The sequence below is a fragment of the Juglans microcarpa x Juglans regia genome, chromosome 5D (genome assembly GCF_004785595.1).
Source record: "Juglans microcarpa x Juglans regia isolate MS1-56 chromosome 5D, Jm3101_v1.0, whole genome shotgun sequence".
NCBI lineage: Eukaryota > Viridiplantae > Streptophyta > Magnoliopsida > Fagales > Juglandaceae > Juglans > Juglans microcarpa x Juglans regia.
This window is the reverse complement of record NC_054602.1, coordinates 15,735,546-15,762,417: the sequence shown is the minus strand read 5'-3', so window position 1 is coordinate 15,762,417 and position 26,872 is coordinate 15,735,546. Positions and strand designations below refer to the sequence as shown.

Here is a 26,872-nt window from a genome sequence, read left to right as displayed (position 1 = left end):
AAAAAAAAAAATAGATGCTTACGCAACAATTCAGGCTTCCAAGCAATTGATTTTCGTTAGAAGTGTTTTACATATTGAACAATTATATATTATGTACTGATAATTTTATTAGTATTATTAGTATATTATTTATTTAGTTTTGACTTATTAGATTAGTTTTATTTATATTGAACTATTTGTAATGTATTTTTGAAATATAAATATTTATTTACTTTTAAATTAGTATTGTCCATCAAAATAATAACTTTTCGAACTCTTATCAAACGTTCGAACATATATAAATTGGACACAACCGTTCGAACATCAAAAGTTAGAGTTCGAACAGTAAAAAAAGTTGGGCGCCGTTCGAACTCTTTCGAACAAGCAATTCACTTTTTGTGTTCGATCATCAATTTGTTTGTTTGAACGTTTCTTAATGTGTATTTAGTCAGACAGACTGGTATCAATCGACCGACCATGAAGTAGCTGTTCGAATAGAAATATTGTTCGAACATTATTTACACCGTTCAAATGACTTTTCGAGAAAAATTTAAATCATTGCAGAAAAAAATTTCGTCCGAACGTAATCAAACAGTCCAGCTTAATTTCGTCCCAAAAGATATTTTTTTAGACGAATTTGTGATTTTCGTCCCAAAATCCTTTTTGGGACATGTTGGGATGACCTTGAGACATTTTTTTCATCTCAAAATATATTTTGGAATGAAATTCTAGTCTTTTAGGATGAAATTTTTCGTTTCAAAAGACCTTATTTGTTGTAGTGTCCCATGTAACACCCAATTAACATACGTACAGATGGTTACCTAGAAAACCTCCCAAATTAGTACTATATGTTTTCCGACAGCTAGCTAGCTAGCTGATCCTAATCATGTTTGGTAAAGGCAAAGGACGTTTGACTAGTAAGCTAGGGATCATCCAATTGAAGTTATATCAACACATGCAAGGCAGTGCAATTAATGCAGTGCAGCACAGAGATGATTCTGCGGATCATTCAGTTATGGGCAGCGGATTGCACAACATGAATGAAGGAGGAGTTCAGCTGGATCCGACACAAAATCAGGTTGAAGATCAATGCAATCTAATCCAAAGATCAATCCAAATTGATTCGGAGCCTTTAATTCAGGAGGTTGATGAGCGTGAGCCTGCAGTAACGGATATATTGGAGGGAAGCGGATTTATCAGTTTGTTGAATAATATGGAAACTGTTAATTTCAGGGTGGGCCAGGGGGATGAAAGGGCTCATATAGCCCATGAAGATATGGTTGATGAGGCCCAACAGGTGACTAAAATGAAGCCAAGAAGATCCATTCGAAATACGTAGAAAAAACGTGCTCGACTATCAGGAGATTTAGTTGAAAACAACTCCATGCATATGCATGGAGGGAAGAAACGTTCTCTTGAGGAAGGAAGCAATGTCTCTTTATCAACTAAAGGGAGAAAGAGAAGTAGATTGTTGGGGCTATCCAAAGGTGTTTCTGATACAATTGTTACTCCACGGTTACAAGATGTTGCTCAAGACTCTTTTATATCAGCAGAGGCCATTGAACAGCCCTACCGAAACCAATGATTCTCCTTAGTTGGAACTCTCGTGGGCTTGGAAACCCACAAGGAGTTTGAGTTCTAGCTGACTTAGTTAGAGAGGAAGATCCCAAGGTTTTGTTCTTACAAGAGACCAGATTGCATGCAAGAGTAGCAGAAAAATTAAAATTTAGATTGGGTTTCGAGAATTGTATGGCAGTAAGTAGTGAGGGGAAGAGTGGTGGCTTGGCCCTGTACTGGAAAAAAGAGGTTAAGGTGGTTATTAAGAATTATTCCAAAAGTCACATTCATGCTTCCATCCATGACACAATTGAGGAGGGGGAAACTTGGTTTCTCATTGGGATTTATGGACAGCTTGAGGCTCATAGGAGACTTAGGTCCTTGCAATTACCATGAGAAATCACGAGGTTTTGAGCAATCACGAGAAAAGTGGAGGAAGAGAGAGTTCAGACAGACAGATGCAAGCTTTTCAAGCTGTAGTTAGTTGATGAGTGTGAGTTAATGGATCTGGGCATTCAGGGTAATCCATTTACTTGGCGTAATAATAGAGAATCTGACCAATGCATTAATGAGAGACTTGAAAAATGCTTGGCTAATCTAAAATGGATGGCTTTCTTCCCCATGGCTAAAGTTATTCATGGTACTGCAACTTATTCTGACCATACCCCCATTAAGTTACATGTGCATTTTGCAGGTGTCCAAAGGAGGGGAAAAATACCATTTCGTTTTGAGGCTATGTGGGTGGAGGATAGTAGTTGTCAAAAGGTCATCAAGGGTGCTTGGCTGGATAGTGATGGGGAAAGAACAATGGAAGGGGTGATGAAATAGATTAGTAGATGTGGTGAAAAGTTAGAAAGGTGGAACAAGAACAGTTTTGGGCATGTGCAGAAAAATCTAAAAAAGGCAAAGCAGAAGCTCCAGAATGTTCAGGATGTAGATCCTAAGAGTCTTAATCGTGAGGCTATTAAGAATGCTAGATCAGAGGTGAATAAATGGTTGGCAAGGGGGGAAATCATGTGGAGACAAAGGTCGAGAGTGCAATGGCTAATTGAAGGGGATAAAAATACTAGGTTCTTTCATCGTAAGGCATCACAAAGAAAAGCAAAAAATATGATAAAGGGAGTGAGGGATTCGAATGGAAGCTAGCATGTGGATGAAGCAAGAGATGAAGTAATTGTTATCTACTTTCAATTCTATTCACAACTTCTACAGAAAGTGGCAGTGTTGATTTTTTGGAGAATCTAGTTGGAAGGGTTACTACTAATATAAAATAGAAACTTGATATGCCTTTTGTTACAGCAGAAGTGGATGTGGCTTTGAAGGAAATGAATCCCACAAAGGCCCCTAGTCTTGATGGTATGGCCCCTCTATTTTATCAAAAGTTTGGCATATTGTGGGAAGAGATGTGACATGTGCTGTCTTACATGTTCTAAATATTGTTAGATCCCCCCCCCCCCCCCATGTTGAACCATAGTTAAGTCACTTTGATTCCCAAGAAGAATAAGGCTGATCTAGTGTCTGATTTTAGACCCATAAGCCTTTGTAATGTCATTTATAAGATGGTGTCAAAAATGATTGCAAACAAACTGACGAAGATTTTACCAAACCTGATCTCACATTCACAATGTGCTTTTGTACCAGGGAGATTAATCTCAGATAATGTCCTAGTAGCTTATGAGCTAGTCCATTTCAGTCGAAGGAAGAGGTAAGGAAATAAGGGTTTCATGTCTATTAAACAAGATATGAGCAAAGCATATGATCGAATAGAGTGGAGGTTCCTTGAAACAGTAATGCAGAAAATGGGTTTTAGTGCTAAGTGGGTGGAGCTGGTTATGACTTGTGTGAGGATTGTTTCATTTTCCATTTTGGTAAATGGCGATCCAAAAGGTCCTATTTATCCCACTAGAGGAGTAAGGCAAGAGGATACTATCTCCCTTTAATTATTTCTATTGTGCATTGAGGGACTTATTTCTTTGCTACAACAACCTGAGATGAATGGAGCAATAGAGGGGATTCGGATATGCAGGAATGCTCCTATTGTAAATCACTTAATGTTTGTAGATGATAGTGTCTTGTTTTGCAGGGCCAATTTACAAACAAACTTGAATATAATGCAGCTACTAGAGATATATGAAAAGGCCTCTAGGCAGAAGGTGAAGAAGGACAAGACTGCAATGGTTTTTAGCAAGAATGTCATAGCTACTCAACAGTTAGAGATCATGCAGGTGTGGGGAGTGATGTAATGCCAAAATTCTGATAAGTATTTAGGGCTCCGTTCTATGGTGGGCAGAGGAAAACATCAAGCTTTCTCTCAGCTTAAAAACAAGGTTTGGCAGCAGCTTCAGGGGTGGAAGGAGAAGATCTTGTCTTAAGGAGGGAAAGAGGTGCTTATCAAGGCTGTGGCCATGTCAATCCCAACATACACGATGAGTTGTTTTAAACTTCCTATCTCTTTATGTTCTGAATTGGAAAGTTTAATTGCCAAGTTCTGGTGGGGGCAAAAGGGAGAGGAGAATAAAATAAGGTGGGTGAGTTAGAGAAAGATGTGTGAATCAAAAGCTAATGGTGGGATGGGGTTTGAAGATCTGAAGACTTTCAATCTAGCACTCTTAGCTAAGCAGGGATGGAGAATTCTTAAAGAAGAGGATTCATTGCTACACAGGATCTTCAAAGCAAAGTATTTCCCCCCATTTGATTTTAAAGATTCTAAGTTAGGTGCAGCCCCTCCTTATGTATGGAGAGGTATTTGGGAAGCAAAAAGTTGGCTATTAAAGGGCTGCATATGGAGGATAGGAGATGGAAAGGCTATTAATATATGGTCTAACTATTGGCTACCTAAACACAAACTAATCTCACTTTTAGGCTCTATAACTCAGACACAACTAAATTGGACAGTTGCAGATTTGATTGATGAGCACACAAGATGGTGGGATGTGGAGAAGATTAGAAGATTTTTACCTCAAAGTGAAGCCCACGAGGCCCAGAATATTATGTTACCTGCTAAGAGCCAACCTAACAGTTTTGAATGGGAGCATGAGTCTAATAGTCAGTATAGTGTAAAGAGTGCTTACAGGTTGTTCACGTATGTGTGTGAAGAAGGTCAGGTGGGTGTGGTTTCATATAGGGAGGAGCAAAGGAAATGGTGGAGGAAACTTTGGAAGATGAGAGTATGTAACAGAATAAAGATTTTTGCTTGGAGGGTGTGTAAGAATGGGCTACCAACTCTGAAGAATCTCAAAGCAAATACGTGATATTTTGCAGGTTTATTCATATTCAAATGGGGCAACACCTAAAGCAACTGATGATCAAATTATGAAGGCTGCTGCCTTAATGAAACAGATCAATTTTAAGGATTTTTCAGTATGCCAGATGCTAAATGCAGATGGTGCAAGGTGGAAGAAGAGGATATTAATCATGCTCTTCTATACTGCTCAAGTTTCAAAGAAGTTATGCAGGTACAACTCAGTGTTTTGCAAGATTTTCAAGCTCATCTTGACTTTTTGCAAATCTTGGCTCACTTGGTCAGAAGGAATAAACAAGGAGACATTGAGAAATTATTCCTTTGTGCTTGGGGGCTATGGTATAGAAGAAATCAGTTTCTCTATGAGGAGAAAAACTTAAAACTAGTAGAAGTCTTGGATAATGCTTTGTCAGGTTATAGTGAATATCAATCTGCATTAGAGAATCAACAGCAAGGATGCGAACCTCATTGTGGTTGGCAACCCCCACGTACAAGAGTAATGAAGTTAAATATAGATGGTGCTATTTTCCATGACTTTTGTGGATCAGGTGCAAGCATGGTTCTTCGAGATAAGGGTGGCAGGGTGGTCTTCACAGCAAGCAAACCAAAAGCTGAGATTGATGATCCTGGTTGTGCTGAGGGGTATTCAGATTTGTCTCCTGTTGGGTATTATTGATCTTCAAATTGAATGTGATGCCATGTTGGTAGTTCAAGAACTAAACAGAGAGTAGGTTTCTATGCCTATATGGGGAAATTTGATTCAAGAGATAAGGAGGTTGATTATTAGATTTCCAAAAGTTTCAATACATCATAAAGGCCTTTTGGCCAATTCTGTAGCCCATAGTTTGGCAAGATATTCATGGCATTTAGATGATCTAGTGATTTGGTGGGACTCTTTTCCAGAGTTTGTTTCCCAAGTCATTTGGAATGATGTAATGATGTAATTCTTTTTTTGAGGGACGAAATAATTTCAGCATTGTTTATCAAAAAAAAAAAAAAAAACACATGCAGGGGGCCGGAATCTTAATCGAGATCTGCGTCAACTAGGGAAGAGATTATCTAATTCATTCATTATGGTAGTCAAACAATACGTGTCATTACAAGTATGATGACTCATCAAGTGTTGATCTCCTCATAACACAATAAAGACGGTTTTGATGGTTAAGATATTGCCAAGAAAGTTGAGAGGAAAAAGTGAGAAAGATGCCACCAAGAACTACAGGCAGATATTTCTGCTCTTTAAGACCATTTTTTCTATTTCTTTTTGAATTCTCTCTCTCACCCTCTAAAATGAGTAGCTATACTTTTATGTGACTATGAGGGAATAATCATCTTTAGATTATATTTTTGTTTGGATGCTAAGAAAATATATTGTTGTTTGGATGGTGAGAAAATGTGGGATCTATTTTTGTTTGGCTGCTGAGAAAAGATCTTGAATTTGCTTTTTGTTTTCTTATTTCCACCAGCTTTTAGATTCGACAATTGCCACTCTAATTTATCAACTGTCAAGAGATGCTGATGAGAAACTGGGTTCGAGGGAGGGCTTTGGGGGGAAGAAGAAAGAGAGAAGGGACAAGGAAAAAGGAAAAAGGGAGAGGGGAGAATGGACGTGCACCTACAGTAACTTCAATAAGTTCAACACGTGTTGCAATTTTATTGTTTGGTGTAACAGTCCTTCTATGTACAGTCAGGAGATGCAACCAAACTATTCTAAGTTTTTCTCTTTGTTTTGTTGGTAAGTTTTGAGAAACATTTGTCAAAGTTCTATGAAATTGTCAAATCGCCATGTAATTTGGACTTTACCACGTGCACGAAATTTCTATTTTTCCATCTACGTGTGGGAATTCGTGATCTTTCCCTAGCCAATTAGCTGGATGCATGATGGAATGGTTTCGTGCAAAGTTAAAAAATATGTACGTTATATGCCACAACTGTTATAAGCACCATTGTACGTACAGTTTTCACATTAATTTCCAAGTATTCAACAAATTACGTATATATCTCCTCATAACACTATAAATAAGGAAGCTCGCATCCTGTTTTTAGCACAGAAACACAAACAAAAATGAAGCCCGTTAGCTCTTCAGTGCTTTTTGCATTTGTTATTACACTTCTTTTCTCATTTTTATGGGCAACTTCGGCTCACACTCATGAAGACTTCCTTCAATGCCTGACCCTTCATGCTGGAAACTCCACCTCCTCAATTTCTCAAGTCATTTACACCCGCGCCAATTCTCATATTCATCTGTATTGGAATTCTCCATACAAAATCCTAGATTCTCAACACCTGCCACCCCGAAACCTCTAGTCATTATTACGCCATTGCATGTCTCCCAAATTCAAGCAACCATTAAGTGTTCCCAAAAACATGGCATGCAAATAAGAGTTAGAAGCGGTGGTCATGATTTTGAGGGCCTTTCTTATGTTTCTCATGTTCCATTTGTCATAATCGATCTGATAAATCTTCGTTCAATCAATGTTGATGTAGAAAATGGCACTACATGGGTTGAAGCCGGTGCCACTATCGGTGAAGTATACTATAGGATTGCCGAGAAAGGTAGAAACTTTGGCTTTCCGGCTGGAGTTTGCCCGACTGTGGGTGTTGGTGGACACTTCAGTGGGGGAGGGTACGGCACCATGTTGCGCAAATATGGCCTTGCTGCAGATAATATTGTTGACACCCAAATGATTGATGTTAAGGGCTAAATCCTTGACAGAGAATCCATGGGAGAAGATCTATTTTGGGCCATTCGAGGAGGTGAAGGGGCCAGCTTTGGAGTCATTGTTGCGTGGAAAATCAAGTTGGTTCATGTTCCATCAACTGTGACTGTATTCACAGTTAATAGGAACTTGGAACAAAATGCAACCAAGCTTGTTCATCGGTGGCAATACGTTGCAGACAAGCTTGATGAAGACCTATTCATTCTCGTCATCTCAAGTGCTGCCAATTCTAGCCAAGAAGGGAGGAGAACAATACAAGCTTCATTTATGTCCTTGTATCTCGGAGGGATAGATAATCTCCTTTCATTGATGCAAGAAAGCTTCCCTGAACTGGGTTTGGTAAGAGAAGATTGTACTGAAATGAGCTGGATTGAATCTACCCTCTACTTCGCCGGGTTTCCAAGTGGGGAATCCTTGGATGTACTGCTAAGCAGGACTCCTCTAACAAGACCAACTTTTTTCAAAGCAAAATCTGACTACGTGATGGAACCTATTCCAGAAGTTGGCTTGGAAGGGATTTAGGAGAGATTTTACCAAAAAGAGGCCGAGGAAGCAGATTTGATGATAGTTCCGTATGGGGGAAGAATGAGTGAAATCTCGGAATCTGCAATTCCTTTCCCACATAGAGTTGGTAGCATCTACAAAATCGTACACGTGGTGTATTGGGAAGAAGAAGGAACTGCAGCATCTGAGAGGCATATAAGTTGGATCAGAAGGCTTTACAGTGACATGGCTGCCTATGTTTCAAAATCCCCAAGAGCTGCATACATCAATTATAGGGACCTTGACATAGGAACAAATGGTAAGGAAGGCAACACAAGCTATAGACGGGCAAGTACATGGGGTACTAAATATTTCAAGAGCAACTTTAACAGGTTGGTTCATGTGAAGACCATGGTCGATCCCACTAATTTCTTGAAGAATGAACAAAGCATCCCAGCTCTTTCATCCTGGTGAGAGGTGATGTTAAAGATGCTTAATTACAGAAGATATTGTACTCAACAATAAATCCTCTCTCTTTCTCGTTTTACGGCCTATTATTCCATTTAATAAGCACATATCATAAAGGCCATATATATCGATATTTTATGTGCATTGTAAAATAAAAGGGTTTCCACAAATTCAGGCAAATAGTATGCTGAAGATGCATATATATATATATATATATATAAAGAAAAATATAAATTGTATTTTGTGACATGTTTATGTTCCATTAATAATATACATAGTTTTCATTTATGTCAATTATATATTTTGATTTGTTGGTTTGGTGGTTATGAATTAATGATACCCAATTACATCACTAACCAACTCTTAGCCTCATTTGGATACATAAATCTCTCATCTCATCTCATCCTTATAGTTTTTTTAAATTTCTACACAAAATATAATAAACAATTCAACTTTTTTAAATTTTAAAATAATAATAATATTAAAAAATAATATTTTAATAATATTTTATTCAACTCATCTAAAATCATCTTATCTTATCACATCTCATTTTATATCATTATCAACGAGGCCTCAACTCAATTATATATAATATTCAGAACTATAGAGAAAGTCTCTGACAATTGCCGGTCACAGGAAGCGTGCCGCTAAAAAAAGCTTTCATGTTCAACAAAAATTTGACATATGGCCAGCAAAAGGTGGAAAAAATCCACGATCATTGTACAATATATTTCTATGGATAAATTAATTGCGATTAAAATAAATGATTACGTGGCTTATAATTTGATATATACAAAAATAATTTTAGATAAAAATACTAGCTCTATATATCTATATATACTTGAGGGTATTTTACAATCTAGAATTCTAAATTAAAGCATTGCCAATTAAAATATATTAATAAAGCTGCTTCTTCTTAAAAAAAAGGCCGCACGAGAACTACTTTAAAATTAATAAAGTCCTAAGTAGAATCAAAACGAGTATTTATAATGGATTATTTGCGATGAGAATGATTATTTGTAATAAAAACAAATATATTTTAGCAGGAAATAGTCATTTTTGCAGGAAATAACCGACTATAAATAAACAGTTTTTTTGTAATGACTATTATTGATATTATATCCATATCAATATTGATATTATTGACTATTATATATGCGTGACTGTGTCTATTCATATCATGTATTATATAGATGTATGCATATATATGTATGTATGTATGAATTAGAAAGTGTCCAAAATTTACACAAAAGAAATTTGGTGTAGAAAAGTGACAAGTTGCATGGTCAAAGTTCAATATTGTCAAAGTTGCCATGCAATTTGGACTTTAGTACTTTCATGCATACGTACGCTAGCTTCGAATTTTCTCTGTTCCGGCCTATTTAATTTCTTGTGGCGATTCATCTCTCCAATCTAGATGTTGGAATGATCTGCAAATTAACCTTAGAAAATACAACATTCAAAAGATAATACCGCCGTAACGTTCACGTACATTAAATTTCCAAGTCTTAAACAAGCAGCGGATCCTCCTCATAACACAATAAATAATGAAGCTCGCATCCATTTTCTAACGCCTTTCTTATGGTTAATTTGCATGGCCTGCAAACCAGAGTTAGAAGCGGTGGTCATGATTATGAGAGCCTTTCTTATGTATCTAATGTTCCATTTCTCATAATCGATATGATAAATCTTCGATCAATCAGTGTTGATGCAGAAAATGGCACGGCTTGGGTTGAACCCGGCGCCATTATTGGTGAAGTTTATTATAGGATTGCTGAGAAAAGTATAAATTTTGGCTTTCCAGCGGGACTTTGCCTGACTGTGGGTGTTGGTGGACACTTCAGTGGGGGAGGGTATGTGTAACGCCCCGTACCCTGAAGGGATTAGAGAATTACTACCTATCACTTATAAATATGTCGCTCAACACATCTAAACAACTCCAAAGACTTCATGAGCCAAAAAATCAATCTCATATCTTCTAAATCAACACATTACAAACTCCACACAAAGTCATTTATGCAATAATAACAAACCAAGGAGTCCACATTCTATCGGTAGTCATAATATACCAAACTGATAAATCCATAAGTCCTACTAAACAAAAAACATAATTAAATCTCAACATAATAAACTGATACATCTTAAGTCTCAATAAATCCAAATAACATAAAGGACTTCAAATACTCAAGTCAAACCCTTCTACTAACAATGGTACCCTTAGGTACTCGACCTTCTATCCATATCTAGTCAAGCTCTAATTTCTACTCCTGACCCCTAGCTAGGTTATCAATATCATCTGAAAAATAATGAAGATAAGGGGTGAGTTATCAATAACTCAGTAAGTAGAAAACATATATTAGTATGTAAACATGAGCCAATTTTAGAAAGTTTGGTATGCAGAAATAAAACATTTCATTTTCATATGCACATCTCGAAACGTGTTATCAGAAAAATCAGAGCGACTTTTCATATTCAAAACTGCCTTGGCATAACATAACCGCACATCTTCATCGTAGTATGTCATATCGTATCGTATCATGTCATATACCATGTTTAACTCCCGTGATAGGGTTATACTATCCCCGGTGGCCAATCCAGGCAGTATTATGTTGTGAAAGTTTCCCTTTTTCAACTTCGGAGTCCTGAGTGTGCACATAGGAACGAACTCATAAAAGACCACTTTGTTTCCAAAGTGGGTGCACTCATATCATATCATGTTGGTACCAACCATATCACGTGAACCAATATCATCATAGCAAAACCAAATTCAGAATCAGAAGCAAAACAGATAAGTATTGTGATACCCCGTATGTACGTGTATTTTAACTAAGTAATTATTGTATTTATTAAGATTATGGGCTTTCTTGTTTCAAATTTTAGATGATTTACGTGATATTATTTTAAGATTTTTAATTGTTAATTCAATCTGTTTTCTTGTTATTAATTATTGTTCATTATTTAAATTGTTGTTTATTTTAAATTAGTTTATTGTTGGATTTAATTATTTTATTTTCATTTAATTACTATGTTTAAATTATTTTATTTAATTTGTTGTTTTGAAATCCTTTTCGTTAGATAATTTTTGTGACCCAAGATGTGAGGATTGAACCTCATTTCTTTCCCTCACTTTTTCTTTTTCCTTTTTTCTTTTTTTCCTCCTTTTCTTTTCTTCTTATTTTTTTTTCTCTTCATTTTCTTTTCTCCTCTCTCTCTATTCTCTCCCTAGCACGAGTCCCTCTCTCCCCCGTCCGTTTCGTCGTCCTCCACCCAGTGCCGCCATGCACCGTTGTGGTCATCACCGCCCCTCCCAACCTCTTCCCCTCTAGCCGGCGACCACCCCTCTCTATTTCCAACCCCTCTCACGCCGTCATGAGTCCCCAGCACAGCTTCAAGCTGCGACACTCCTTGTGTTCGTACTCCGCCGACGCACCGTCATTGGCCACCACCTCTTCACCACATCACCGGCTACCCCCAGCTATCTAACCCACCCATCCTCAGCCTTGATCCACCACCGGTGAAGCCCATCCATCTCCATTTCCATTTTGGGCTTTTTGGACTCCAAGTGCCGCCCACGCCGCCACCCACAGCCAACCACCACCACCATTAGCTTCACCAACATCCTTAAGCCATTCCCTTATAATCTCAAGTCTTCGTTTGTCTCCGTTCAAAATCTAGCATTTTGAGACCCATGACCATAGTGCATTTTGCACTGTTACGTTGATGTGCCGCCACTTCTAGCACCTCCGTGATCCTTTGAAAATTATAGTATAGCACTGTAAGTATTTTTTCAAAGAACTTTCATGACTTAAATGTATTTTGCACTAACCCATTTTTACTGCGATTTGATTGGTTGTGCCGGACTGAGTTTGAGAAGTAAGGGGGTTGGTTGGATTGGAGGATGGAGTTGTTTGTGAGACTGGATTATGTTGTGATTTGTTGGTTGTTGGATATTGAGTCGTTTCATGTACTTTGCATATTTGCACGCATGTTCATGTTTGTAAATGAAAACTGGGTTTTCGCATAATTGCATACATGTTCATGTGTATACTTGAAATACTAGGTTTGATGTGAGAAATGATTTTAAGTATGTTTGAAATGATTGGATTGACTGGTTTGAGAGAAAGGAAAAGAGACTGTTGGGATGGTGGTATAGTCCCGCCTGTGATTCCCACCTACGGTGCATGTGGTAGGGATAGTGGTAAGCAGGGATGGTGGTAGAGTCCTGCCTATGATTCCCCCTATAGTGCTCTGATAAGTGCCTATTGTGTGAAAATGAACTGTGGGGATGGTGGTAAGCAAGGATGGTGGTATAGTCTCGCCTGTGATTCCCACCTACGGTGCACGCGGTAGGGATGGTGGTAAGCAAGGATAGTGGTATAGTCATGTCTGTGATTCCCGCCTACGGTGCATGCAGTAGGGATGGTGGTAGAGTCCCGCCTGTGATTCCGAAAATGAGGTTTTGGGTCACATTTGTGTATCGTCATGTACTTATGTTTGTTGGTTGCAGTAATGCATTTTTATCTCTTGAATTACTTGGTTGATTACATGCAGAGATTCATAGTCTCACGGTATTCAATAACATGCGGTATCGTTTGATGGTATCGTAGATTTTGATGCAGATGAGGACGAAGAGCTTGAGGATTCGGCTCCATCGGAGAAGTGATTTGGGATCACTTACTTGTGTATTGGGATTTGTCTCCCACTTTTTGGCTATGTATTTGGTTTGTATTATATTTATATTAGATAACTATATAATTTTTTAAAGACAATTTGTTTTGGATATCTGTATTTAAATTTCTGGTACTTAGTTAGCTAACTTTTAATTAACCGCTGCGACTTTTGTTGTGCACTTCTTGCATGTTGCACACACTTGAGCACTTATCGTTGGGATAATTGGTCGTGTTGTCATCATCCCGACGTCACGATTTCCACGATTCTATACGTGGGAGTCAGGGCGTCACAAGTATGCCTAAGGTTTTCATATCCATATCATATCAAACCACGTGCTGAACACATTCATATCATTTTCAGATTATCAATAACAGATCCAAAATATTTCATATCACATGTATATAAATCTCATTTTTTATATTTGCTCTTTTGCACAATTCAGAAACATATCAAATATTGCTCATGTCTACACTTTTCATATCAAAAACCTTTTTTTAATCTTTCATACATATTTCATGAGCGAATGCAAAACATATACTGAGGTTGGTTTTCACATTTTCTTTTTAAATTAACATGTACATTTTTACAAACCAACCTCAGTTCATTTCTTTTTATGCAAATCTAGCATAGGAACCCCGCTTACCTGAACTTCTTAGCTGTCCCAAAAATTTCCTCAACAATGCCGAACAATTATTAATCGTCACCTATAAGGTAATCACGTAATTCCCGTAAATTTCAAATGAACATGTATTTCAATATTTAAACCTAAGCTTCTCAAATAACTTATTTTAATTGCTCAAAACTTAAAATTCTCATAACCTCAAAATGTATCATCACTTTCTAAAATCATCAATGTCCCTTTAATAACTTCGACTAAAACATTAAATTCTAACTTATTTACGATTGAGATTTTACTAACCAAACAACATAACTATATTGAAATCATCATAAGTAGAAAATCATAATTTTGTTTAAATCAAAAATATTCTTTTAAAAGGATTCAAAATAAGATTTTGCACTTACCGATTACTTCAAAAATTTATCAGTATTTACATAATAAATATTCCGTTAAAATATCAGTCTCGTACAAAAACCAACTTAACGGTATAAATCCACATGTCTACTCCCAAATAAAAAAAAACATTCTCTGCAGCCCACGTAATATACTCATGATTTCAAACCCAAAGTACATAATATAAACTCATTAAACTAAACACCCGAAAGAATAAATCTGGAGGCATACTATAAGGGGTAAAAAGGTAATAGTACTTCCCACTATTTGGTTAACGTAAGTTACATATATATATATATATATGTATGTATACAACGTATAATGAACTACCAGGAAATAGAAAAAAAAAACAGTGCAGCGACAGCACTTATGGCGATGGGGGCACGACGGCGTGGAGCTGGCAGTTGGCTACTGGCTGAGAGAAAAAGAGATCGCGACGAGCGAGAAAGGCACACAGTGAGAGAATGAGGGAGAGACCGAGAGAGAAGACCAACCAACCAGAAATGGTGTGAGCTTGCCGGGGGACTTGAGGCGGCATGCGGCGGACTGGGGTGACGGTAAGTTCTCGCCGGCAGTTTCTGTGGGGTCATAACGTGGTGGAGCTCTCGGTGGAGGGTGATTGTAGCGGCTTGAATGTTGCTCTGTTTTCAAACAACTAAAACAGAGGATTGCGAGGCTTGCAAAAGAGGCTACGGGGGTGTTGGGTGGCAGCTTCGTGTCGCTAGGCACGGTGGTGAGGCCTGGACAAAGGTTCACAGTGGAGAGTGGATGACTTGTGCGGCAGCAACGTCTGGGTACAGTGGGTCACTAGATTCACACTCTTTTTGTTTTTAAAGAAAACAGTGGGTGATGGAGGCTGTGGTTGACGGCAATGATCCTTGCTAGCGCAGTGGAGCGGGGATCTCGGTTTGGCCTTCTGTGAAGAGGAGAACGAGCGGCACTTATTCTAGGGTTGAGGTTGCTTAACATATACATAAGATATAGGTAGTAAAGAGATAAAACCTAGAGGAAAAGGATGAACGGACGTGCATGAAAATGGAAGGTGGACGTGAAACCGTGCGATGTGAATTCTGGAGATGCTTCCACGGGCCTGGGCCTGGCAGTGGGCTGGGTCTTGCAGTATGGCACCTTGATGTGCAAATACGGCCTTGCTGCAGATAATATTATTGACGCACAAATGATTGATGTCAAGGATAGAATCCCTGACAGAAAATCCATGGGGAAGATTTGTTTTGGGCCATTCGAGGAGGTGGAGGGTCCAATTTTGGAATCATTGTTGCATGGAAAATCGAGCTGGTTCATGTTCCATCAACTGTGACTGTATTCACAATTAATAGGAACTTGGAACAAAATGTAACCAAGCATGTTTATTGGTGGCAACATGTTGCAGACAAAGTTCATGAAGATCTATTCATTCGTGTCATGTTAACTGGTGCCAATTCTAGTCAAGAAGGGAGGAGGACAAATGAAGCTTCATTTAGTTCGTTGTATCTCGGAGGGATAGATAATCTCCTTTCATTGATGCAAGAGAGCTTCCCTGAACTGGGTCTGGCAAGAGAAGATTGCACTGAAATGAGCTGGATTGAATCAGTCCTATAGTTTGGAGGATTTCAAGTGGTGAATCCCTTGATGTTCTACTAAACAGGACTCCTCTAATAAGACCCTTTTTCAAAGCAAAATCTGACTATGTGATGGAACCTATTCTTGAAGTTGGCTTGGAAGGGATTTGGTAATGATTTTATGAGAAAGAGGCAGAAACAGCATTATTGATCTTCACTCCCTATGGGCAGAAAATGAATGAAATTTCAGAGTCCGTAATTCCTTTCCCCCATAGTGTAACCCCCGCTCCTTTCTTCTTACGTAAGCTTCTCTCTTTCTTACGTAAGACTCATACTTTCTGACGTAAGCAAATTTCGATGACAGAATTATGCAACAGTCTGCCATTCTTTCTGGTGACAGAGAGCAACGCACGGGTTATCTCGTCGATGGTATAACTCTCTATCCCTTTTAATTATGTTAGATATTGATTAGTGGACTAGGTTGTGGACTGTGCTGTTAGTATTAGGGGAATGACTGTGTAGTATTGAGATGCGCTGTTTAGTGCGCTGTGAAGTGTTGGGCATTTTGTGATGCGTTGTGCTGTGAAGTGTTGGGCATATTGTGTAGTGCGCTGTAAAGTGTTGGGCGTGTTTGTGAAGTGTTGTGGACTGCGCTGTGTAATGCAGTAGTGGAGTTTGTGCCGTAATCATGGCGTGGTTGTGCTGTGCAGTGTAGTTGTGGGGCATGTGCTGTATGGATGGCGTGGCGTTGTGTGGATGGGAAGAGTACACACTAAGTGTACTCTGTGTGGCATAAAGTGAGATAAGGAGAGTATATTGACTCTCCTGGCGTATTGTGGATTGGGAAGAGTACACGTAAAGTGTACTCTGTATGGCGTGGTGTATCAATGGAGTACACGTGAAGTGTACTCTATGTGGTGGAGTGACGCACCATGTGGCGGGTATGCCATCATGGTGATGTGGTGTAACGAGTGTAAATGGAGTACACGTGGAATGTACTCCATGGAATGGAGTGACGCACCATATGGCGGGTATGCCGTAATGGTGCTGTGGCGTGGTGTGTATGAAGGGAGTACTTGTAGAATGTACTCCATATGGTGGAGCGATGCACCATACGGCGGGTTTGCCGTAATGGTGATGTGGCGTAACGTGTATGGAGTACACGTAAAGTGTACTCTGTATGACGTGATGTGTGTAACGGGAGGATGGAGCGATGCACCATATGGCAAGTATGCCATAACGATGATGGGTCATTGCGTGTATGAATGGAGTACACGAGGAGTGTACCCCATGTGGTGGAGTGATGCATCGTATGGTGGGTATACCATATTGATGATAGATTGTAGCGTGTGAAAAGGAGTACACATGGAGTGTACTCTATGTGGTGGAGTGATGCATCGTATGGCGGGTATGCCATATTGATGATAGGTTGTAGCAGGTATGAAGGGAGTACATGTGGAACGTACTCCATGTAATGGAGTGACGCACTATACGGCGGGTATGCCGTAGTGGTGATGTAGCGTAACGTGTGATGAGAGTACACGTGGAGTGTACTCTATGTGATGGAGTAATATACCATATGGCGAGTATGCCATAATGGTGATGTGGCGTAATGTGTGTGAAGGGAGTACATGCGGAATGTACTCCATATGGTGGATTGATGCACCGTATGGCGTGTACGCCATAATGGTGATGAGGTGTGTATAAATGGAGTACACGCAGAGTGTACTCCATGTGGTGGAATGATGCATCGTATGGCGGATATGTCATATTGATGGTAGGTTGTAGCGTGTGGAAAGGGAGTATAAGTGGAGTGTACTCCACGAGGCAGCGACACTCGGTGTGACGTGTCGCAGAGATAAGGATGGTTGTGCAGTTGATGGGCGTATAACGTGGTGAATAGTGTCGGGAACTGTGGAACAGTGTCCCGAAGTAGTTGTGACACGGCTTGTAGTCTGAGGTGACAAGTGTCACCGTGATGGACTTATGGCTAGAAGTATGGGTGTAGTAGCAGAATAAGTGTAAGAGTGCGCAGCGGAAGCATGATTGTGTAACGTCAAGAAGTGACGTGGTTACTGGCAGTCGTGCTTATAATGGGTGACGAGTTAGTGTGGAAATGGGGTAACGGGAACGTGACAAGATGTCACGATGTTACGGGAGTATGTGAGGAACCGTACACAGGATGTCAGGTGACTTGACAAGGTCACGGTGTAGCTTGGGAGTAATCTCGAGCTATATGACGTGACATAAGACGTAGTTGTGAAAGGAGTCTTGTCGCGTTAAGTGTTGGGATGAACTATAAGAAGGGACGGATAGCATGAAGAGTCATGTTAGCCGAGTTAAGAGAATGTTGGTATCAGAATATGGCCCTCATCCCTACGAGCAGGTGATCAACATGTTATATGTTGATCTTAGGTGATAAAGGGGTAAGGTACATGTGTAATCTGGTGAGACACGTGTACCAGACGGATTCACCATATGTAATGGGTAATCTGTCCACAGTATAGTTGCACGGTGCTTAAACCTCAAAGTTGACTTGGAGCCATATGGCTTGTATGGATGTGAATGAGGATTTAGTATGGGCTAGGATGTATGGAGGTAGTGAAGGGTGTTTTGTCTAAGATTTGGGATGCATGACTTAGCTAGTCTGAGTCATGCATCAAGATGAGTTTAAAAAGGAGAATAAGACGAATGTCTTAGTGTCTTAATCCTAAGGTGAATCATACGTTCACCTTAGTGAAGGAGTACTCAAGCCAAGACGTTGAGTTGGAAGATGTGGTGACCGTAGTGGTCCCCGAAGGTTCTAACATAATAAAGGGCACGTAAGTGCACGAGATAGAAGGAGAGTGTTCCAGATATAGCGTAGTTCTATTTGTAGTTTAAGTTGCTTATGCATTAGATAGAGAATGATGTTAAGGTTATGTATGCATGTAGGTTGCCAGCTGACACGCGCATGAATGGACTGCATGGTATGAAAGTAGCATGGAGTCCAGGTAAGTATTACGTTTATGCCCTTTTAGAGTTTTCTAGAAATTACAAAAGGAAAACGAAAAGCTCTTCTTTTTAAGAAAATGCTTACGAAAGAAGATGCCATGCTTTCAAATTTATATTTACGTACGGCCCCACCATGAAAGCTCCTTTTTACGCACCCAAAGTTATTAATTGTATGCATGCGAATGGATGACTATAAGATGTATCATTGTACGTATTTTCTAAGAAAATGAACGGATGTAAATGCATGAAAGATGAGCTTGAGCCGACGCCTTCATGGATCCTAAGAACCGACGCTGTCGCGAGCGCCACGAGGTGATGTTCGCGGACGCTGCAAAGGCCGACGTTCAAGGTGATGCTTACAGATATCGTGAAAGGTGAAGTTTGAGCCCGTGCTTTATGTTTTATGGACGGTACGAATTGATACTTTTATGAATGCCACGACGTGATGCTCGTGGACGTCATGAAAGAGGACGTTCAAGCCCATGCTCACGAAACGATGTTTTCCTCACGAAAAGAAACGCTTTCTTATGTTAAATGAAAGAAAGAACTGAATGAAAGTTCCAGCTCCATAGAGCTGACATGAATGAATGAAAGAATGAAAGGAAAGCATGAAATGTATGAAGATACGTAACGGCCACATGAATGAATGAAAAGGGGTACCCAATGAATGAATGGGCATATTGCAATGCCGGGCAGTAGTACTGGTAGTGCACCCAGTGCTGCACCCTAACGGAATGAGATTCCAACCCGTGGCCACAGGCGAATCCATCTGCCATAGGGCCGCTAACCCTAACACACGGGGCGTCACAGTGTGTACTGGCCTATGAAAGTGAAAAGAAAGAATGTATGTATGTATGTATGTACGCATGCACGCACGAATGCACTTTAAGAAATGAAGGCACTACACTCTTGCAGGAATGAAGGCACTGATGGGGGACACGTTTTACGAAAAGAAAGTCCATTTCCAAAGGAAAATCCCGTCCAGTGATGTTTTTAAATGAACGCACATATGCACGCATGCATGTATGTATGGTATGTACGAATGATGAATGCATGAATGAAAACCTACATTGTTATATTTTAACCGCATGAAGTAATGCTTACGAGTCTTCGACTCATTTTAGTTTTCATGTATGTCCATCCCCTCACAGGGAAGGAAACGAAGTACGCGTCGAGACAGACATGGCACATGGGAAAAAGCACGGAAGTCTAGGCACGAGGTTTAAATGTAAGAGAGGCCTTTTATTATTAAAATTGCTGTTTTTCGTATAAACCTCCTTTATTGTAAAAGCACATTTTATTTTATAAATGTAGAGTCTTGCACCCTGGGAAGAAAGCAAAAAGTTTTAAATCGGACAGTAATTCCCGTCGTCCTTTATCAAAATATTTTATAAAAAGACCTACCACAAGGACGAGCGTTACACATAGAGCTGGTAATATCTATAAAATCCAATACTTGGTCTATTAGGAAGAAGAAGGAATTGCAGCTTCTGAGCGGCATATAAGTTGGATAAGGAGGCTGTACAAAGCATTCCGGCTCTTTCATCTTGGTGATTAGTGGTGATATTTAGAGATCTATATGATCTCGAAATTATAGATTGCATGTCTTGGCGATAACGCCTTTTTCCCTACCTATTTTCACCTATTGATCTTTCATTTAATATGCACAGCTAACGGCTATATATGGATACACACACATGCGCACACACTGGATTGTAAATTTTTTTGGTTAATTTTCATAGATATATATATATATATATATATATATATATATATATACACTAGACGAAAGCAATGTGTAAAGCACGTTTGCCTTGTTTTATAAAATGGTTATTTGTAAAAAATAATATATATTTTATAAAAATGATTGATTTCACTAAATAATTTAAGGCATAGTGGAGAAAATAAAAACATTACTTCAAAGAGAGGCACTTCAGGCCGGATGGGTGCCAAAAATACTTTCACACCAATCAATAGATAAGTGCCACATAGATATTCCAAAAAGATCATAAATGAGCTCGCATCCATCCGATTGTCTCCCTCTCCTTCTTCGAATGCATCTCCCTCCCACATCTGCATAGTTTTTCTGAAAGCCCTATCTCTCTCTCTCCCTCCGTCCCCGATCTGACCTCAACGCCAAGAAGCCCATAAGTGAACAATATTCAAAATCTACCGCTAAAAATATGCCTAAACTTCCACTCAACATCATGGAGATCGCTTGTGATAAATTCCTGAGTTGGTGGTTGTTGTAAGAAATCCTGCAGGACCAAAAGAAAGGGAAAATACAACAATTTTTCTTCTTCTTCTTCTTTTTTTTTTTTTTTGTAATTTTTTTTAAAAGGAAGTAATAGACACTACCAATGGAGGGAAAACTTTCTCGGTAGCACAATGAGGAATAGAGAACCCTCCATGGGTACTAGTGTCACTTGCTGTCAATGTCTTGCAAAAGTAATTGGTGGGCTGCTTTCTTGAAATCCCCAATTCCAGAGGTAGGAACGTATCCTTTTGCTCTTCCTAAGTGATCCAACAGGAAATAACTTTACAATTCAAAAATGGTGCAGATGGGGGGAGGGAGATGTGCATTCGAAGAAGGAAAGGGAGACAATCGGGTGGATGCGGGTTCATTTTTAATCTTTTTGGAATGTCTAGGTGGTATTTATCTATTGGCTGGTGTGAAAGTATTTTTGGCACCCATCTGGCTGAAGGTTTTCCCTAGTTGAAAATATTATTCAATCCAATACATGTTTATAACATCTATAATTGTAGCAAAACTTCTTGCGATAAGTTTCATTTTGTGTCATCTTGTACAGGATCGATCAATAGAGACAACGTTAAAATTCTTGTGTTACTATCGGTTGAAATTCTTGTGTTGCTATTGGTTGAGTCGATTAGGATCAACATAAAGTTGAATCATCTATAGTTGACTTGTACTGGCTTCACTGTTTGAAATGGAGCGGGAAACAAAAAATAGTGGAAAAAAAAAGTTTGCTCTGATTATTGCCTTTGAAAGGAAGTAATCTTTTATCAATTAAAAAGTTATTAGTCTGCCATATCCACTGGGAATCTTACCTTGACCTTGTCAATGTAGAATTCAGGAACTATTATCTTCCTTTGGTGGGACCAAACACTGGAAAACACAAAAAACATTTTTCAGAATATATTTTATGCCAAAACAAACAAAACTTTAGTGTTTGTTTTTATTGCTTATGACATAAATAACGGTGACGGTACTTTAAAGCTTTGACTAAATAGATCCAAAGTTAAAGAAAACTTAAACTAACTTTTTTAAATTAGTGGTACATAGGCATCATGATTCATAAAGGCAAGAACAAGCTTTGTTTTAGCAACTCAAAAAATATTAACCTTCCGTTAACAATTTATAACAGGGAAGAAACCAAGTAATTATGCTAAAGAAAATAGGAGAAGACACTCAAGATCAGAGTATGGTGTGATGCATACTTCCTGCATTGACACACCCCAAAATTTTATCTGGGTTATCACCAGACTAGCATAGAGGAGGGAGGGAGGGAGGGTACCAGGTTTTCTTTTCCATATAACAGTCATTTGTCAAAGGCTTTTGCCAAATAACAGTTTGGTTCCTCTTTGAAGCTATTGTCCAACACATATGTCTCACAAGGGCACTCATCTCTCTCCATATTCTGAGATCCTCTTCATCCTAAGCATATGCCTCTGGAGACGAGTAGGCAAAATAGCCGCCTGGTCTAAGTAATCTATCTAGCTCAAGAAGAAGAATTCCATCTCTTTGAAGCCAATCAATCCTACAACGAGAACAATGAGCAAGTTCAAAAGATCTGCTAGGGTAAGGGAGCCTCTTGGTTCCTAGAACACCAAGATATGCAGGAATTCCTCTTTCTAGGGCAAACTGAATTTGGTTATGTACATCATTCAGTGCTAAGGACATCGTTATAACATCAGATGAGAGGAGATAAGCCCCAAAACTCGCAACACCACAGTGAACATCAAGAATTGTTCTTAATCTTCCTTCATTGTTTATATAATTGTGTGAAAAGTTTTGCATCTGCAAAATTAAGCCACATATAAGATTATTTCTTCATCCATGAAGTACAAATATATTTACTAAAAATTAAATCAAAGAAACTGCAAGATCTAAATAAAAGAGAAAATGAGCCATAGGGCAATGCAGAGAACAGGCAGTATGCAAAATTCTATATGGCCTCCTAACTCGAAAAAGTACTTAGCAAAAGGTATTCAGTAAAGGCCAACAATCATTTTACATTTGCAATTGAAGCAATAGACTTATCTGCTCCATAGTGAAAATGAGTACCTCCACCCAGAAATACAAGCTTTTCACCTTTCACAACCATCCGGTTCTGGTCAGACTTCTCATGTGCAAGGTGAGAATGAGGTATGTTTGCTTTCCATACTTGATCTCTGCTTTCCAGCTACTTGATTGGGACCTGAAACGCCACACCAGCAACAGAAAAACTAATATTTAGTAGAACGGATGTGCAAAACTCTTGAAAATAACAAATATTTCACATCGTTATCTCGCTTAAACTTAGCATCTCCCCTAGCTTGTATCCTCATGGAGGAGGAATCAAGCAGTTGTATCACCTTTCTAGAAGAGGGCAATGTCTCTCATAGTGCTCCATTAAAGATAAGTCTAGCTTCAACCTCATTTGGTATATGAGGTGTCTATCTAGGCAGGAAATTAGTTCTGAATGTGAATCATCACAAACCTTCAAAATTAGTAGACAAATTGTAACACCCCGTATTTTAGTGTATTTTTACTGAAGGATTATTTTTAATAATTCAAAAATTTATTCTCTTATTTTATAATTATCAAATATTTTAAATGGTTATTTTATGATCTTTAAATTGTGAAAATTAAATTGTTATGCTTTCTTAATATTTATTTTCTGTTGTACATTTAAATTGTTCTCATTTTAAATTAATTGATTGTGGGATTTAATTATTTTATTTTCATTGTATTATTACGTTTAATTTAATTTAATTGATTTGCTGTTTTAAAATCATTTTCGTTGGATCATTTTCTGTGACCCAAGATGTGAGGATTGGACCTCATTTATTTCTCTTCATTTTTTCTTTTTCCCCTTTTTCTTTTCTTTTCTCCCCAGATTTCCCCCCTCCCGCGCGACTCACTCTCTCTCTCTCTCCGTCAGATTTCATCTTCCACCCAGCCCGCCGCTGGTGACCGACACCACCCCCTTCGTCCAACTCCCCACCGGCCTGCGACCCTTCCCCTTAAATCTTAGCTCCTCCATCGCCGGTGTTCTCCTCCACGCACAGCTTGAAGCCGCGGCCTTCTCTTCCTTCGCGAGCTGCCGTCGCGTCACCTCCGGCCACCATCTCTTCACCACTTTATCCCCGACCTCTTGGCAACCCAATGGACCCAACCCCGGCGCCGATCCGTCACCGGTGAAGCACAACTAAGCCCATCTCCGATTTCGACTATTTGGCCTTAAAACCACCATTTGCGCAGCCACCCACGACAAACCACCACCACCATTGGCTTCACCGACCTCTCTAGGCCCTACCCTATCAATTTCGGGTCTTAGTTTGTCACCATTCAAAAGTGGGTATTTTGAGACCCACGGTCACAGTGTATTTTACACTGTTGCGTTGCTGAGTCACCACTTCTTGCACCTCCGTGATCCTTCAAAAATCATATTATAGCGCTGTAAGTATTTTTCCAAAGAACTATTGTGATTTAAATATATTTTTGCACTAACTCATATTATTGTGATCTGGTTGGTTGGACATGCCGGACTGAGTCCGAGGAGTTCGGGGTCGGATGGACTATGGACGGAGCTGTGTGATTGATTGGTATTGTGAATTGTTGGTTGTTGGTTTTGGTGTTCATGTACATAGCATATTGCACGCATGATCATGTTTGTAAAGGAAACTGGGTTTTCGTGTACATGCATCATGTTCATGTGTTTCATGAAAACTGGGTTTTCATGTGTTAAAGGATTTTGGGTGCGTGTGTATCATGACCCCAAGCCGAGATAGGGTATTATCTCGGTGGAGCTCCTCTAGTCACTCGGGAGCGGAATATACTGAGTGACGTCCCCTGGATTGTCGCTGGGTGACGATGGGATCGGACGAGATGGTCTCGTGCCGACTCCGTGGCCCCTTTGCTGGTGGGGGCTAGAGGATGCTTGGCCACGTACACGCTTGGCGCGGAACTGGGCATCGCTCGTTGCGTAGTGAGTGCTTGGCCACGAACGCGCTGGGCGCAGAACTGAGCATCGCTACGAAGTCTGGACGTGCGGATGATCCCTAGGGGAGATCATGGTGCATTGGTTAATGGAATATTGGGTTATTTTCTAGGAAAATGACAGAGTATTGTTTTTGGGCCAAAATGAGATTTTGGCGTGTGTTGGAAAATATCTATTTTCGGGAAAATAATATTTTTGGATTTAATGCATATCTAATCATATGCATGCATGTTAGTAGCATTAATGTATTTTTATCTCGTGGTTATTTGGGTTATACTTACCTGCGGTACCATTTTGTGGTAACGCAGATTTCGATGCAGAGGAGGATGAGGGTGAGCCTGAGGAGTCGGCTCCGCCCGAGGAGTGATTGGATCACTCGTATTTTGGTTGGGACTTGTAAACATTTATTATGGATAACTGTATAATTTTTAAACATTTTAACTGATTGTTTAAATTGTATTAACAATTCTGGTACTTAGTTGTATTAATTATCCACTGCGTTATACACTGTTGCTTGTACACACACTTGGCACTAACGTTGGGATGTGTGACCCAGTTGTCATCATCCCGGTGCCTTGATTCCCGTGTCTCCTTACATGGGGGTCGTGGGCGCCACACAAATGGACTCAATGGATGCATTAAGAAAACAATTAAATTGAACAGATAGGCCGAACACCAAGTATATTCTGAAAGAACTTACTAGGAGACTCTTTGGTTTGATAACATCCTCTCCATTTTCTAGGCCAAATCTTGTTGAAGATTCATCTTGCTTGCCATCAGCATCTTCATTCCCACCCAAAAACGATGAACCAAGTCTTCTCAAAGATCTGCTCCCATTATCTAGAGCAAATGTACCATGGTTTCTAGAGCCAAAAATGGATCCATAGTATGCATACAGAAAACCAAGAAAGATTGCCACAACACACAAAGAAGTGATTAAACGCTTCTTTTGTGTTCCATCAAATCTTCTCCTCATCATTTATTTAGTTTTCAAGCACAATCGAGGAACAAAGGTATAGTTTATAGACGAGAAATTCTTTCAATAGTTTTATGAGTTCTGCCAATGTAACACCAAGCCTTTGTCCAATTCATCTCAAAGAACTGTCACAGCGCCTCGCCAAAAAGAACACTGATGAAATGTACCAACACAATGGGCAAACAACCTTGAAATATACCAAAATTTAGGTAAAAAAAATAGGGGATAAAAAAAGGAAGAAAACAGAGATTCATTTAGACTTCAACATATCCATGTTGGGATTTCGAGTACGAAACAAAACCCACCACCAAAAATATATTTCCATTTCCTTCTTAAATCTTTGCCTTTTGGGGGGCTCGAAAACTTGAACCACAATAGAAATTAACCAAAAATTAATACAAGAGAGGAATTGAAAATTTTGACCTACACATTGTGGCACCCTCGACCCCCATGTAAGGAGACACGGGAATCGAGATGCCAGGATTGTGACAACACGGTCACACATCCCAACGATAGTGTCAAGTATGTGCATATGCAACAGTGTACAATAAAAAACACAGCGGATAATATACATAAGTCTATTAAGTACCAGAATTTTAAATACAAATATTCAAAACAAATCATCTTTAAAAAGTTATACAGTCATCCCAAATAAAAATATATACAAGTCTCAAACCAGAATACGAGTGATCCCAATCACTCCTCGGGCGCAGCCGAATCCTCAGGTTCACCCTCATCCTCCTCTGCATCAAAATCTGCGTTACCATAGAACGGTATCGCAGGTAAGTATAAACCAAACAACTATGAGATAAAAACATATTAGTGTAACTAACATGCATGCATATGATAAAATATGCATTAGATTCAAAAATATCATTTTCCCTCAAAATAGATATTTTCCAACACATGCCAAAATCCCATTTTGGCCCAAAAATAACAATCCGTCATTTTTCCAGAAAATGACCTAAATCAATAAACCATCATTTT

General features: G+C 39.2%; 1 long non-coding RNA gene and 3 pseudogenes across 1 annotated transcript; 3 read left to right on the top strand and 1 right to left on the bottom strand.

Moving 5' to 3' along the window:
• The first annotated feature begins 6,842 nt into the window (after positions 1 to 6,842).
• Positions 6,843 to 8,470, top strand: LOC121264985 (annotated as a pseudogene).
• Positions 8,471 to 10,030: 1,560 nt separating this feature from the next.
• On the top strand, positions 10,031 to 20,243 carry LOC121265725 (annotated as a pseudogene).
• Positions 20,244 to 20,778: 535 nt separating this feature from the next.
• LOC121264995 lies at positions 20,779 to 21,313 on the top strand. Its single transcript, XR_005940592.1, has 2 exons — positions 20,779 to 21,174; positions 21,247 to 21,313. It is a non-coding gene; the product is annotated as an uncharacterized LOC121264995 (long non-coding RNA).
• A 774-nt stretch (positions 21,314 to 22,087) lies between these two features.
• Positions 22,088 to 26,066, bottom strand: LOC121265723 (annotated as a pseudogene).
• Positions 26,067 to 26,872: the final 806 nt, after the last annotated feature.